Below are 12,776 nucleotides of genomic sequence, written 5' to 3'. Positions count from 1 at the left end.
TCAGCTCTCCTGGGTCTCAGGCTTCAGACTCAGTCTGGAACCACACCATCAGCTCTCCTGGGTCTCAGGCTTCAGACTCAGACTGGAACCACGTCTTCAGTTCTCCTGGGTCTCAGGCTTCAGACAGACTGGAACCATACCATCAGCTCTCCTGGGTCTCCAGCATGCCCACCACAGGTCCTGGGTTTCTCAGCCCCTATAATTGCATGGGCCAATTCCCTATAACTCTCTAGATATCACATATTGGTTCCATTTCTCTGGAGAACCCTAGTACAGTCCCCTTTTTGCGGACGAGAAACTAAAGTGAAGCCTAGGCTGTTTATGAGAAAGCAACCACCCATATGATTTAGGCTTTTTAAAGAAATTACCCACATCTACTGCATTCCAGTTACTATGTGTGAGTAAAGTTCTTCTTGTATGAATTTTAATGCTATGGGGCCATATAACCAACTATAATAATTACAGTTATGGCCTAAATAGTTGAGCCACATTCATTAGAGCAGGATGTAAGATAATCACCCAGGAAAAGACTCTTGGTGATATTCATTATCTGTCCAATATTCCCCAACCCTGAGCACTTTCTAAATGCCAAACACTGTAATGGCTTTTACTCCTCACAACAAACCTCTAAGTTAAATTTTTGTTATCCCCATTTTAAAATGAAGCATCAGAGACATAGAAACATTGACTCTCATTGCTGATCACATAATTGGTAAGACCTAGAGCTGGGCTATGCCTTCAGAGAGTCCGGCTCCAGAGCAGAGCTCAACTGGATCTGGAAGGGCAAACCTTACATAGAGAGGCTTATCCTTGTTCTCTTAGGTTAGACTTGAGAGTTCCAATATCCAGGATGCTGCTCCGGGATAGTGGGTGTTACAGATGGAGGTCACCATGTTGGGGGAGCCTGGGAGCCCAGAGGATGAGACACAAGAAAGATCTGTTCATTTCCAGTCACCCCATTGCTGGGGTGAGCCCAGGAAGTCGAGACCAAACGATATCTTACCATTAGATTATCTAGATTCAGGTACTTGTCATATGTATTTAACTTTGGGTTCGCCCCAAGCACCTTACGTACATTCACCCGTCTGTCTCAAATGCTGCAGGGGATTAAGGGAAGTTGCGAGTGAACCATTTTGGCCACAGGATCACAAACAAAGTGGCTCTCCTTTAAGGTTTACATGGCTTGATTACAGCCGTAATCAAGAGATCACCAAAGCGGAGGTGAATCGTAGGACAAATTCCCTTGGGAAGGGTGGATCTTTAAGCCAACATCAGGCAGATGCAAAGAACTCAGCAGTGAGAACAAGAGGCAGTGAGCACCGGGAGCGGGAGTCAGTGATAGACCGTGCAGAGAACACTGAGGCTAGGAACTCAGGAAAACTCACCTCCTGCAAACAGGAGGAAAGGCCAACCTGTGACACCCAAGGCTGTGTCACAGATGGGTAACCACCTTCTTCAGCTATCAGCTTCTAAAAGAGCAACCAAAGGGCCGGGTACGATGGCTCACGCCTGTAATCCCAACACTTTGGAAGGCCAAAGCAGGTAGACCACCTGAGGTTGGGAGTTCGAGATCAGCCTGACCAACATGGAGAAATCCCGTCTCTACTAAAAATACAAAAATTAGCCAGGCATGGTGGCACATGCCTCTAATCCCAGCTACTCGGGAGGCTGAGGCAGGAGAATCACTTGAACCTGGGAGGTGAAGGTTGTGGTGAGCTGAGATCATGCCATGCCATTGCACTCTAGCCTGGACAACAGGAGCGAAACTCTGTCTTAAAAAAAAAAAAAAAGCACCTAAAAGTCTATGTGGGTCTGTGTGGGATAGATTAGAAAAGATGAAGCCTCCTGCTTTTGGTATTGGGTAGATGGTTAACTCTTCCCCTTTCTGGGCATTTCTCTCCTATCCAATACTGAAACAATTGGTTGGATAGTCTCATTTTTTCCAATCACTTCACATATTGCTTTGAGTATTGCAAAGTACCCAGTCTTTCTGGACCACGTCCTGGCAGTATGTTGCAAGAGCAGAAAAACAGATCTCTATCAATGTTGTAAATCCACTTTCAAAAAGTAGCCCAAGAAAAAAACCCAGAAAGAAAACAACACTGCTATCGTCTTAACTGTCCTACTCAGCCCTGGGTGATCTCACAGCATTTTCATATGCAATCTGTTTAGAGCTTTGTTATTCACAATAGCAAAAAGGTGGTGGTGGTGCATGTGGGTGTTGACCAGGCTGGGCCAAGAAGCCTCCTCCGGTGGGCTGCCAGGCTCTCACTGTGGCTGTGGCTCTGTATGGGACCGAGACGGGGCTGAGCTGCCCGGGCTGTGGGCGGGGTGGAGGGCCACCAGCCAAAGGACACTTGGAGGAATCAAGCTTCGTGCTGTCCTTCTCTTCTGCCTCTGATACAGAATTTGATGCTGTGACTGGATATTTAGTGGATGTTATCATGGATGACATGTTCCGGTTATTATACAGAAATTTGGGGACAAGTACTACCAGGAGTTTGAAGACATGGAAGAAAATCAACTCACCTCACGCCTACTTTTTGATAAATAATATTTGTACATATTATTGAAAGAGATGTGACATTTTGTTACATGCATAGAATGTGTAGTGATCAACTCAGGGTATCCAGGATATCCATCACCTTGAGTATTTCTCATTTCTATGTGTTGAGAACATTTCAAATCCTTTCTTCTATTTTGAAACATATAATACAGTGTTAACAATGGTCACCCTATTCTGCTATCAAGCATTAGAACTCACTCCTTCTATCTATGTTTGTGTGCATTAAGCCACCTCTTCATCCCACATACACACTCTGCCCAGCCTCTAGTAATTGTCATTCTACTCTCTACCTCCATGAGATCAACTTTTACATGCCTTTTTTTTTTTTTTTTTTGAGATGCAGTCTTGCACTGTCACTCAGGCTGGAGTGCAGTGGTACAATCTCAACTCCCTGCAACCTCCACCTTCCAGGTTCAAACGATTCTTCTGCCTCAGCCTCCCAAGTAGCTGGGATTACAGGCACGCGCCACCATGCCCAGCTAATTTTTTGTATTTTTAGTAGAGATGGGGTTTCACCATGTTGGCCAGGCTGGTCTCCAACTCCTGACCTCACGATTCACCTGCCTCAGCCTCCCAAAGTGCTGCAATTACAGGCATGAGCCACCGCGCCTGGCTACATGCCTATTTTTACTAAATGTATTTACTTGACAGAAAAGTACCCTGAAGGACAGCTGCTGGAGCAGATTGCTGGATTTGGCACAGTGACCTTCACAATATTAGGCACCATAAAGATGAAGGGGCTGGTGTCCTTCATCAAACAGAATTTGATGCTGTGGTTGGATATTTAGTAGACATTATCATGGATGACATGTTCTGGTTATTATAGAGAAATTTTGTGGACAAGTACTACCAGGAGTACTTGGTGCCATAGGCTGGGGACTAGACCTAAGCGACAGTTAGCGGTGACTTTGTTGAGCAAATCATATTCTATGCCAGCTTCTCTGAACAAGCTGTGGCACTAGGTCCCACCTCCAGGCAATGAAGAGGATCATCCTGGATGTCACCAGCCCACTGGCTTGGAAAGCGTGCAGCTATTGAGGACAAAACAATACATCTTGGAAAGACTGACTGTTCTGCAACTCACTATTCATGTTAAGTATTAAGGGTCAAAAATAAATGGCTTGACCTATTTCTCCACAAACACCTTCTTGTGTTTAGTAACCCTGGTACTCCTCCCATCTCTCAGGTGCTTTTGAATCAGACTGCTCTGGGGCAAATCCATGCCCAGCATTCCACCTGAGGCCCTTCCGCCAGCAGGCATTCGGTGTGTCAACAGTGTGGAATAAGCCGCTATCATGAATCCTCTTTGTCCCAGCAGCTTTGGCATGAACTTTTTTTTTTTTTTTCAAATGAGGAGATGCACATTTTAGTGATTTTCCTTGTGAAATTGCAAAGACTAGAAGAAAGTTAGACACTGCCATATCCATACCTGAATCTCCATCCACTCCATCTCACCCACCACCTGCTTCACAAACTTCCTACCCAACCACCTAAGATGAGCCTTCTGGGTATTCTCTCTCCTCAGCCATCACCTGCCGTGATGTGTCACCCTCACATCACACCACGCATTGTCATCAAATTCTCCATTCACTGGTCCTCAATAGCTTCAAAGGCCCCAGACCTCAGGTTAATGACAAAGGAGATTGCGTCATCCATCAGAGAGCTGACTTGCCCATGTGCAGGATGAGGCCATTGTAATGCCAGGTCTTAAAAGAGAGGGTGATCTTGGCCGGGCATGGTGGCTAACGCCTGTAATCCCAGCACTTTGGGAGGCTGAGGTGGGTGGGTCACGAGGTCAGGAGATCGAGACCATCCTGGCTGACACGGTGAAACCCCATCTCTACTAAAAATACAAAAAATTAGCCGGGCGTGGTGGCGGGCGCCTGTAGTCCCAGCTACTCGGAGGCTGAGGCAGGAGAATGACGTGAACCCAGGAGGCGGAGTTTGCAGTGAGCCGAGATCGCACCACTGCACTCCAGTCTGGGAGACACAGTGAGACTCCGTCTCAAAAAGAAAAAAAAAAAAAAAAAAAGAGAGGGTGATCTCATCACTGCTGCTGTGGTTCGGGTTTTGACATAGGTCATTGCGCAGCTACTGGGAGCCTTGGAAGGTGGCCACATTCTTTTCTTGATCCTGAGCATCAGGGAAGCGTCCATACAGGTGGTCATACTTAGGCTGTGTCTTGAAGTATGAGTAAGAGATCATTTTCTGCAGCAGTGCTCCCGCCTCCAATGAGGGTGCCACATGCTCCTCCTCGCTACTCTCCTCCACCAAGCAGTTGAGGGCAAAGGGCCAGAGGAAGTTCAAAATCAGCATTCTTCTTCTCATGCACTCATAGCTTTTTCACATAGGTCAGTTTCAGTCCTTCAACCTCAGTGGGGTTTTTGACTGGGACTGTTATCTAGGGTGTTACTCAAGCCAGCTGCCTGTCTTGAGGTTTCTGAATCTCCCAGGATCAAAGCTAGTCTTGGCTGTAGGAACCAACTGAAAGAGATGTCCTTTACCTAAAAACTACATGTGAAAATCAATCCCTAGTTCTATATTTGAATCTTTGGGTCAAAAAGTCTTCTGTTGATCCTGATATAGTCCCACTGTTTCTAGAAGTCTCTTTAAAACATTATTTCTGGAAAAATACTTTTATAGATGAACCCTCAGCCTAACCTAGTGATATGATGTTGAGAATTCCATGACCATCTGCTTAAAGATCAGAGTATCTGTGTGCCTTTTAGTTGTTAGTGCTGTGAAGGCAAAAATGCTCTCTACGTCGGAGTTCATTCCTGTTGTGTGGGGTACCAGTGAGTGTAGGCCACGTGCTGGAAATAGACTAAAAGCTATCCTCTTCTTCCAGCACATTAACTGTGTTTGTGCATGTTTGCCGAAAATCCTTTCCATATATATCAGTTTGTTCTGTTCTCTGGGACAGGTCGGGACTCTACAAGTTCTTCCTCCTGTCAAAATCTTCCCACCGAGATGGTGTTCCACTTATCATCTCAGCCTGCGTAGGAAGTAGTAAATACCTTTGCTGGTCATCTACCTGCTTTGGTTTAGTACCATTGGTAGAGTATTACTGACCAGAAAATATGTACATCACATCTCTAGAAAGAAGAAAAAACATAGCAGTTTAATTCCCAATGTGTACTTTTGATTTTTTAAGTAAAAGTAAGAATCTGTACTGACTTTTCACTTGGTTATTCTGGTTTTAAAGTTGGACCCACAAGCTATGTGTTTTTCTATAATGGGTATGTTGCTTACTAAATACTTTTGGACCATGAGGTATATTTGAGGTAAATGAGGTACACTTGAGGTATTTTGCAAGAACCATCTGTGTTTTTTTTTTTTTTTTTTTTTTCCAAGTTAGAAAGAGCCGGCCGGGCATGATGGCTCACGCCTGTAATCCCAGCACTTTGGGAGGCTGAGGAGGGCAGATCACCTGAGATCAGGAGTTTGAGAACAGCCTGGCCAAAATAGTGAAACCCTGTCTCTACTAAAAATACAAAATTAGCTGGGCGTGGTGGCGCATGCCTGTCATACTGGCTACTCGGGAGGCTCAGGCGGGAGAATTGCTTGAACCCGGGAGGCGGAGCTCGCAGTGAGCCAAGATTGCACCATTGCACTCCAGCCTGGGCAACAAGATTGAACTCCATCTCAAAAATAATAATAATAATAATAAATAGAGCTGAAATGGTCAACATAGAAATAAGAAGGAACACTGCATGGTTACTAACATGGATTAGTGGATTGAACTTTGGCCCCTCAAAAGATATGTTTGCCTAAAATCTCAGAAAGTGACATTATTTGGAATAATGTAATTATAGATTACACTATAGATGTATGATATATATACATAATGTAATTATAGAAGGTAATAATTACATTATTCCAAATAATTGAGGACCTCAAGATGTAACTGAGGACCTCAAGACGAGATCATCCTGGATTAGGGTGGGTCCTAAATTCAACGACATGCATCCTTGGCAGAGAAGACACAGAGGTACAGAAGACAGTCAAGCAAAAATTGAGGCAGGGATTGGAGTGATGCTGTCGCAGGCCAGGGAACACCTAGAGCCAGCAGAAGCTGGAAGAAACAAGGAAGGAATCTTGCCTGCAGCCTTCAGAGGCAGAGGTCTTGGCTGACTTCTGGCCTTCAGAGCCGTGAGAGAATAAATTTCTGTGGTTTTAAGCCATACATTTGTGGCAATTTGTTAACAGCAGTCCTAGGAAACAAATGCATATAGTAAGGAAGTGATAACGTTGGAAGCCGAACAGGTAATAAGATTAAATGAAAAAGAATGCCAAACTCTAAGTGGTAGATATATGCTTACAATAAGCACATATGAATGTATTTTGAAGGGAAGATATAGACTTTTATTTTCATGGGGTGTTTTTAGTAAGGTTGCTTGAATGAATAGAAAGCATTTCATGTATACTATAAGTAGCATGGACTGTTACAGAAACCTGAAAAGAAGTCCAGTCATCCCACCTGGCAGCAGAGCCATACTAGGACCCAGGCGATTTTTCACTCTGGCCAATTCGATATTTTGGTTTTGACTCCAGCAATAGGCACTCACAAATCCATTTTTTTTTTTTTTTTTGATACGGAGTCTTGCTCTGTCACCCGGGCTGGAGTGCAGTGGCTGGATCTCAGCTCACTGCAAGCTCCGCCTCCCAGGTTTATGCCATTCTCCTGCCTCAGCCTCCCGTGTAGCTGGGACTACAGGCGCCCGCCACCTCGCCCGGCTAGTCTTTTGTATTTTTTAGTAGAGATGGGGTTTCACCGTGTTAGACAGGATGGTCTCGATCTCCTGACCTCGTGATCCGCCCGTCTCGGCCTCCCCAAGTGCTGGGATTACAGGCTTGAGCCACCACGCCCGGCCACAAATCCATTTTTTTAATTCAAGTACCCACCCAGATCCTACCCATCTGCACCTTTTTCCCAGGGCTGGACTCTTGCCTGTCCTTCAGAGCAGATTCACACCTTCCGGTCCATGAATCTCCAGCCTTTGTCTTCAGTTACACAGAACATTCCCTCACAAACTCTACCACCTTTCCACTCACCAGCCCCCACCTTCCTCTTCCTACAAATCGTCACTAAAAGGTAAGGCAGACACCATGTCATTCTTTGGTCTAGTACCTGATTATTTTAGACAACCCAGAGAAAGGGTTGATTTGCAGTTGCCTCTATAATTGTATGCACAGTTCTCTATCAGACCATTTAAATCTAACTTAATCCAACTAAATGTGCCTATATGCAGACATCAATATCTATTTAACCTATTTCATGCATCTATTTTAAATAGTTTTAATCTATTTTATATTTATTATGCAGTATTTTCATTACTCCATTGCATATGTATATATATATTTTATATATATGTGTATCAGTATACATACACACATACACATATGTGTATCACTTAATACTTTTCTAAGTTTTCCTTTTCCTTTTTCTTTTTTTTTTTTTTTGAGACGGAGTCTCGCTCTGTCGCCCAAACTGGAGTGCAGTGGCCGGATCTCAGCTCACTGCAAGCTCTGCCTTTCGGGTTCACGCCATTCTCCTGCCTCAGCCTCCCGAGTAGCTGGGACTACAGGCGCCCGCCACCTCGCCCGGCTAGTTTTTTTGTATTTTTTAGTAGAGACGGGGTTTCACCAGGTTAGCCAGGATGGTCTCGATCTCCTGACCTCGTGATCCTCCCGTCTTGGCCTCCCAAAGTGCTGGGATTACAGGCTTGAGCCACCGTGCCTGGCCTTTTCTAAGTTTTTCTTCTAGACTTTTACTCATGTTACACAATAATATTATAAAGAAAATGAGGGAGGTAATTTTTTTCTTTTTTTTTTTTTTTTGAGATGGAGTCTCACTCTGTTTCCCAGACTGGAGTGCAGTGGCAGGATCTCAGCTCACTGCAACCTCTACCTCCCGGGTTCCAGAGATTCTCTTGCCTCAGCCTCCTCCTGAATAGCTGGGATTACAGGTGTGTACCACCACACCCAGCTAATTTTTGTATTTTTAGTAGAGGTGGGGTTTCATCATATTAGCCAGGCTGGTCTCGGCCTCCCAAAGTGCTGGAATTACAGGCATGAGCCACTGCACCCAGCCAAGGAAGGTAATTTTTGTCCCCATCTTGGAGGTGAGAAAAATTGGACCCAAGAAGATTAAATGATTTATACAATGTTACAGGGCAAATTAGTAACAGAGCCAGAACCAAAACCAGTCCGATCCTATATCCAGGAAGCCATATATTTATACTTTTTTATGTGTGTATGTGTGGGACAGAGTCTCACTCTGTCACCCAGGCTGGAGTGCAGTGGCTCGATCTCAGCTCACTGCAAGCTGTGCCTCCTGGGTTCGAGCAACTTTTGTGCCTCAGCCTCCCAAGTAGCTGGGATTACAGGTGCATGCCACCACACCCAGCTAATTTTTAGATTTTTTTTTTTTTTTTTTTGAGACAGACTCTCACTCTGTCACCCAGGCTGGAGTGCTGTGGCACAATCTCAGCTCACTGCAAGCTCCACCTCCCAGATTCACGCCATTCTCCTGCCTCAGCCTCCTGAATAGCAGGGACTGCAGGCACCCGCCACCATGCCTGGCTAATTTTTTTGTATTTTTTTTTTTTTTTAGCAGAGATGGGGTTTCACCATGTTAGCCAGGATGGTCTCAATCTCCTGACCTCATGATCAGCCTGCCTCGGCCTCCCAAAGTGCTGGGATTACAGACGTGAGCCACTGTGCCCGGCCAATTTTTAGATTTTTTGAAGAGATAGGGTTTCATCATGTTGGCCAGGCTGGTCTCAAACTCCTGGCCTCATGATCCACCTGCCTTGGCCTCATGATCCACCTTCCTTGGTCACCCAAAGTGGTGGGATTATGGGCGTGGGCCACTGCACCTGGTCTCTAGAAGGCTATATTATAATTACATTAATTACATATTGTCCTTTATTATCATCAAAATCATGCCACCTCTCTGAAAAATAAAAAAATCATCTGGGCGTGGTGGCTCATGCCTATAATCCCAGCACTTTGGGAGGTCAAGATGGGAGGATCACTTGAGGCAAGTTCAACACCAGCCTGGTCAGTGTAGTAAGACCCCATCTCTATATTTTTATAAGAAAAAAAAGCAAGGAATAAAACAGAGTACATAATATACTACATTTTTTTTTTATAAAAAAGAAGAAACTAGGATCTATATCCATACTGATTTTGCATTGGTGGAAAAAACTCTGGAAGAATAAATTTAAAACTAATGACCATGGCCGGGCACCGTGGCTCACGCCTGTAACCCCAGCACTTTGGGAGGCCAAGGCAGGCGGATCATGAGGTCAGGAAATTGAGACCATCCTGGCTAACACGGTGAAACCCCATCTCAACTAAAAATACAAAAAATTAGCCAGGCCTGGTGGCAGGTGCCTGTAGTCCCAGCTACTCATGAGGCTGAGGCAGGAGAATGGCGAGAACCCAGGAGGCAGAGCTTGCAGCGAGCCGAGATCATGCCACTGCACTCCACCCTGGGCAACAGAACGAGACTCCCGTCTCAAAAAAAAATAAAAAAAACCAAAAAACAAAAACAAAACAAAACAAAACAAAAAATAAACTAAGGCCACAGCTGTCACTGGGGTGGGTGAACTTACTAAACGAAGAGATGGGAGGTGCTACGGTTTGGCTCTGTGTCCCCACTCAAATTTCATCTCCAATTGTAATCCCTACATGTCGGAGGAGGGACCTGGTGGAGGTGATTGGATCATGGGAACAGTTTCTCTCATGTTTTTCTTGTGACAGTGCGTCAGTTCTCACAAGTTCTGATGGTTTTAAAGTGTGGCATCCCCCCCTCACTCTCTCTCCTGCCACCATGTAAAATGTGCCTTGCTTCCCCTTTGCCTTCCACTATGATTGCTTGTTTCCTGAGGCCTCACAGCCATGCAGAACTGTCAGTTAAACCTCTTTTCTTCAACAATTACCCAGTCTCGGGTACTTCTCCAAAGCAGTGTGAAAATGGACTAATATGGTTTTCACATTAGACTTTTCAAGCCTTTTTACAAACCCATGTTTAATTTAGAAAATTAAACATGGTCTTAAATGAACATATAAAAAGGCTTAGCACTTCTTTAAGAAATCAGAGCCATTTGCAAAGCCTATCTCCTAGGCTGAGAACAGGAATCAGAAGCTCTGCCTTTTCTGTGGTGTGATGTTCACAAGATCCTAAGTTCTACCACTCCAACTCTCCCCTCCTTATCTCACTTAATTAACAGCAACAATAATAACTAGCACCTGCTCACTATATGCTATGCACCTTTTCAATGTTTTACATGGATTAGCACCAGTTAATCCTCACAACAAACCTATGAAGTAACTGAGGCACAGGAAAGATTATTTGAAGGTGAGTCAAGATACAAACTCGGGCTGGGTGTGGTGGCTCACGCCTATAATCCCAACACTTTGGGAGGCTGAGGAACACAGAACACTTGAGGTTAAGAGTTTGAGACCAGCCTGGCCAACATGGTAAAACCTTGTCTCTACTGAAAATTCAAAAATCAGCCAGGCGTGGTGGTGTGTGCCTGTAGTTCCAGCTACTTGGGAGGCTGAGGCAGGAGAATCGCTTGAACCTGGGAGGTGGATGTCGCAGTGATTCGAGATGGCACCACTGCACTTTAGCCTGGGCGACAGAGTGAGATTCTGTTTCCAAAAAAAAAAAAAAAAAAAGATACAAACTTGGGCATTATGGGCCCAGGACCCACCCTCTTAACCACAATCCCACAATGTCTCTCATGTACACAGCAAAATTACTCCATTGGGGTTAGGCCTCGTTTCTAAAAAAAAATAAAATAAAATAAAATAAATTTTAAAAGCTTCACAAAATGATGTTTCCTAGGATGATCAACAGAGCACATCTTTTAGCCATTGTCTTTAGCACCTCTGAAAACAGGCACTTGTCTCTATGGAGACCATGAAATCCACAAACAGGACAGAACACGAACAAGTACTAAAAGGGGAGTAGGAAGCATTCCCGGAATGTTCCAGAGCAGGGGGTGCCTGCTGGACGGAGGATGTCAGAGCCCACAGAGGGACTGGGAATGGGTAGGATATCTCTGGTGGGGTGACCAAAAACTTTCACCAGCTCCCCAGCTTTCCAGAGAAAGCAGCCCATTCTTTGGGACCCCACTAAGTCCACTGGTAACCAAGAGCATGGCTTATCTGTGAGTCATCCGATGAAACGACCAGCTTGTATTTATACCCACACAGGAGGACGCCCGCCAGGCTCTGTCGTCGCTGGTACATCTGAGAAGGAATACCTCCTGCTCTTTCTCTGGAGGGAGCTGAGCAACGATACTACTAAACAGATGCCAAAGTACCGAGCCCTCGCCTGCCCCACCTCCACCCTTCAGCCCTGGTGCTGGTCTTACTGCTCACCAACTTTTGCTGCTTCTATTTCTTCCCTCCCTAATTCCTAAGGCCAAAATCCAAGTTCATTCAACAAATCTTTATTACTTGGCCTCTTACATGGATGGCCTCATTCCAGGTGCTATGGGGGAGATAAGAACAGAAATCCTGTACCCGTATGCCTAGGTTCAAATCCCAGCTCTACCATTTAAAAGCTGTGGGCCACTGGGCACATTAGCCCCTCTGAGTCTGCTTTGCTGTCTCTAAAAATGGTAATATCTACCTCACTGGCTTCAACCCGGGAGGCGGAGGTTGCAGTGAGCCGAGATCGCACCACTGCACTCCAGCCTAGGTGACAAGAGCAAGATTCCGTCAGAAAGAGAGAGAGAATGAGAGAGCGAGAGAGAGAGAGAGAGAGAAGAAAGGAAGGAAGGAAGGAAGGGAGGGAGGGAGGCCAAAGGAAAAAGATAAACTAGCTATGGAGACAGAAAAGGGGCAGTCAGTGGGGTCAGAGCCAAGGCAAGAAGCCAAAGCAGGGATGGCACTCTACTGCATTTGGAAAGTAAGCCTGTGACATAAAAGTATGCATGCATTTTTCTGACGGCAAGAACCTGTAGGTTACATTCTAAGGACCATACAAATCACTTTTCCACCTAAGAAACCTCTCCACATAAATTACGTTGAGGTCGTCGTTAAAGAGGCTTTTTTCTGGCTCGGTGGCTCACGCCTGTAATCCCAGCACTGTGCGAGGCCAAGGCGGGGGATCACGAGGTCAGGAGATCGAGACCATCCTGGCTAACACGGTGAAACCCCTTCTCTACTAAAAATACAAAAAATTAGC

This window comes from Piliocolobus tephrosceles, chromosome 19 (genome assembly GCF_002776525.5).
Source record: "Piliocolobus tephrosceles isolate RC106 chromosome 19, ASM277652v3, whole genome shotgun sequence".
Classification (NCBI taxonomy): domain Eukaryota; kingdom Metazoa; phylum Chordata; class Mammalia; order Primates; family Cercopithecidae; genus Piliocolobus; species Piliocolobus tephrosceles.
Note: the sequence above shows the minus strand (reverse complement) of the source record.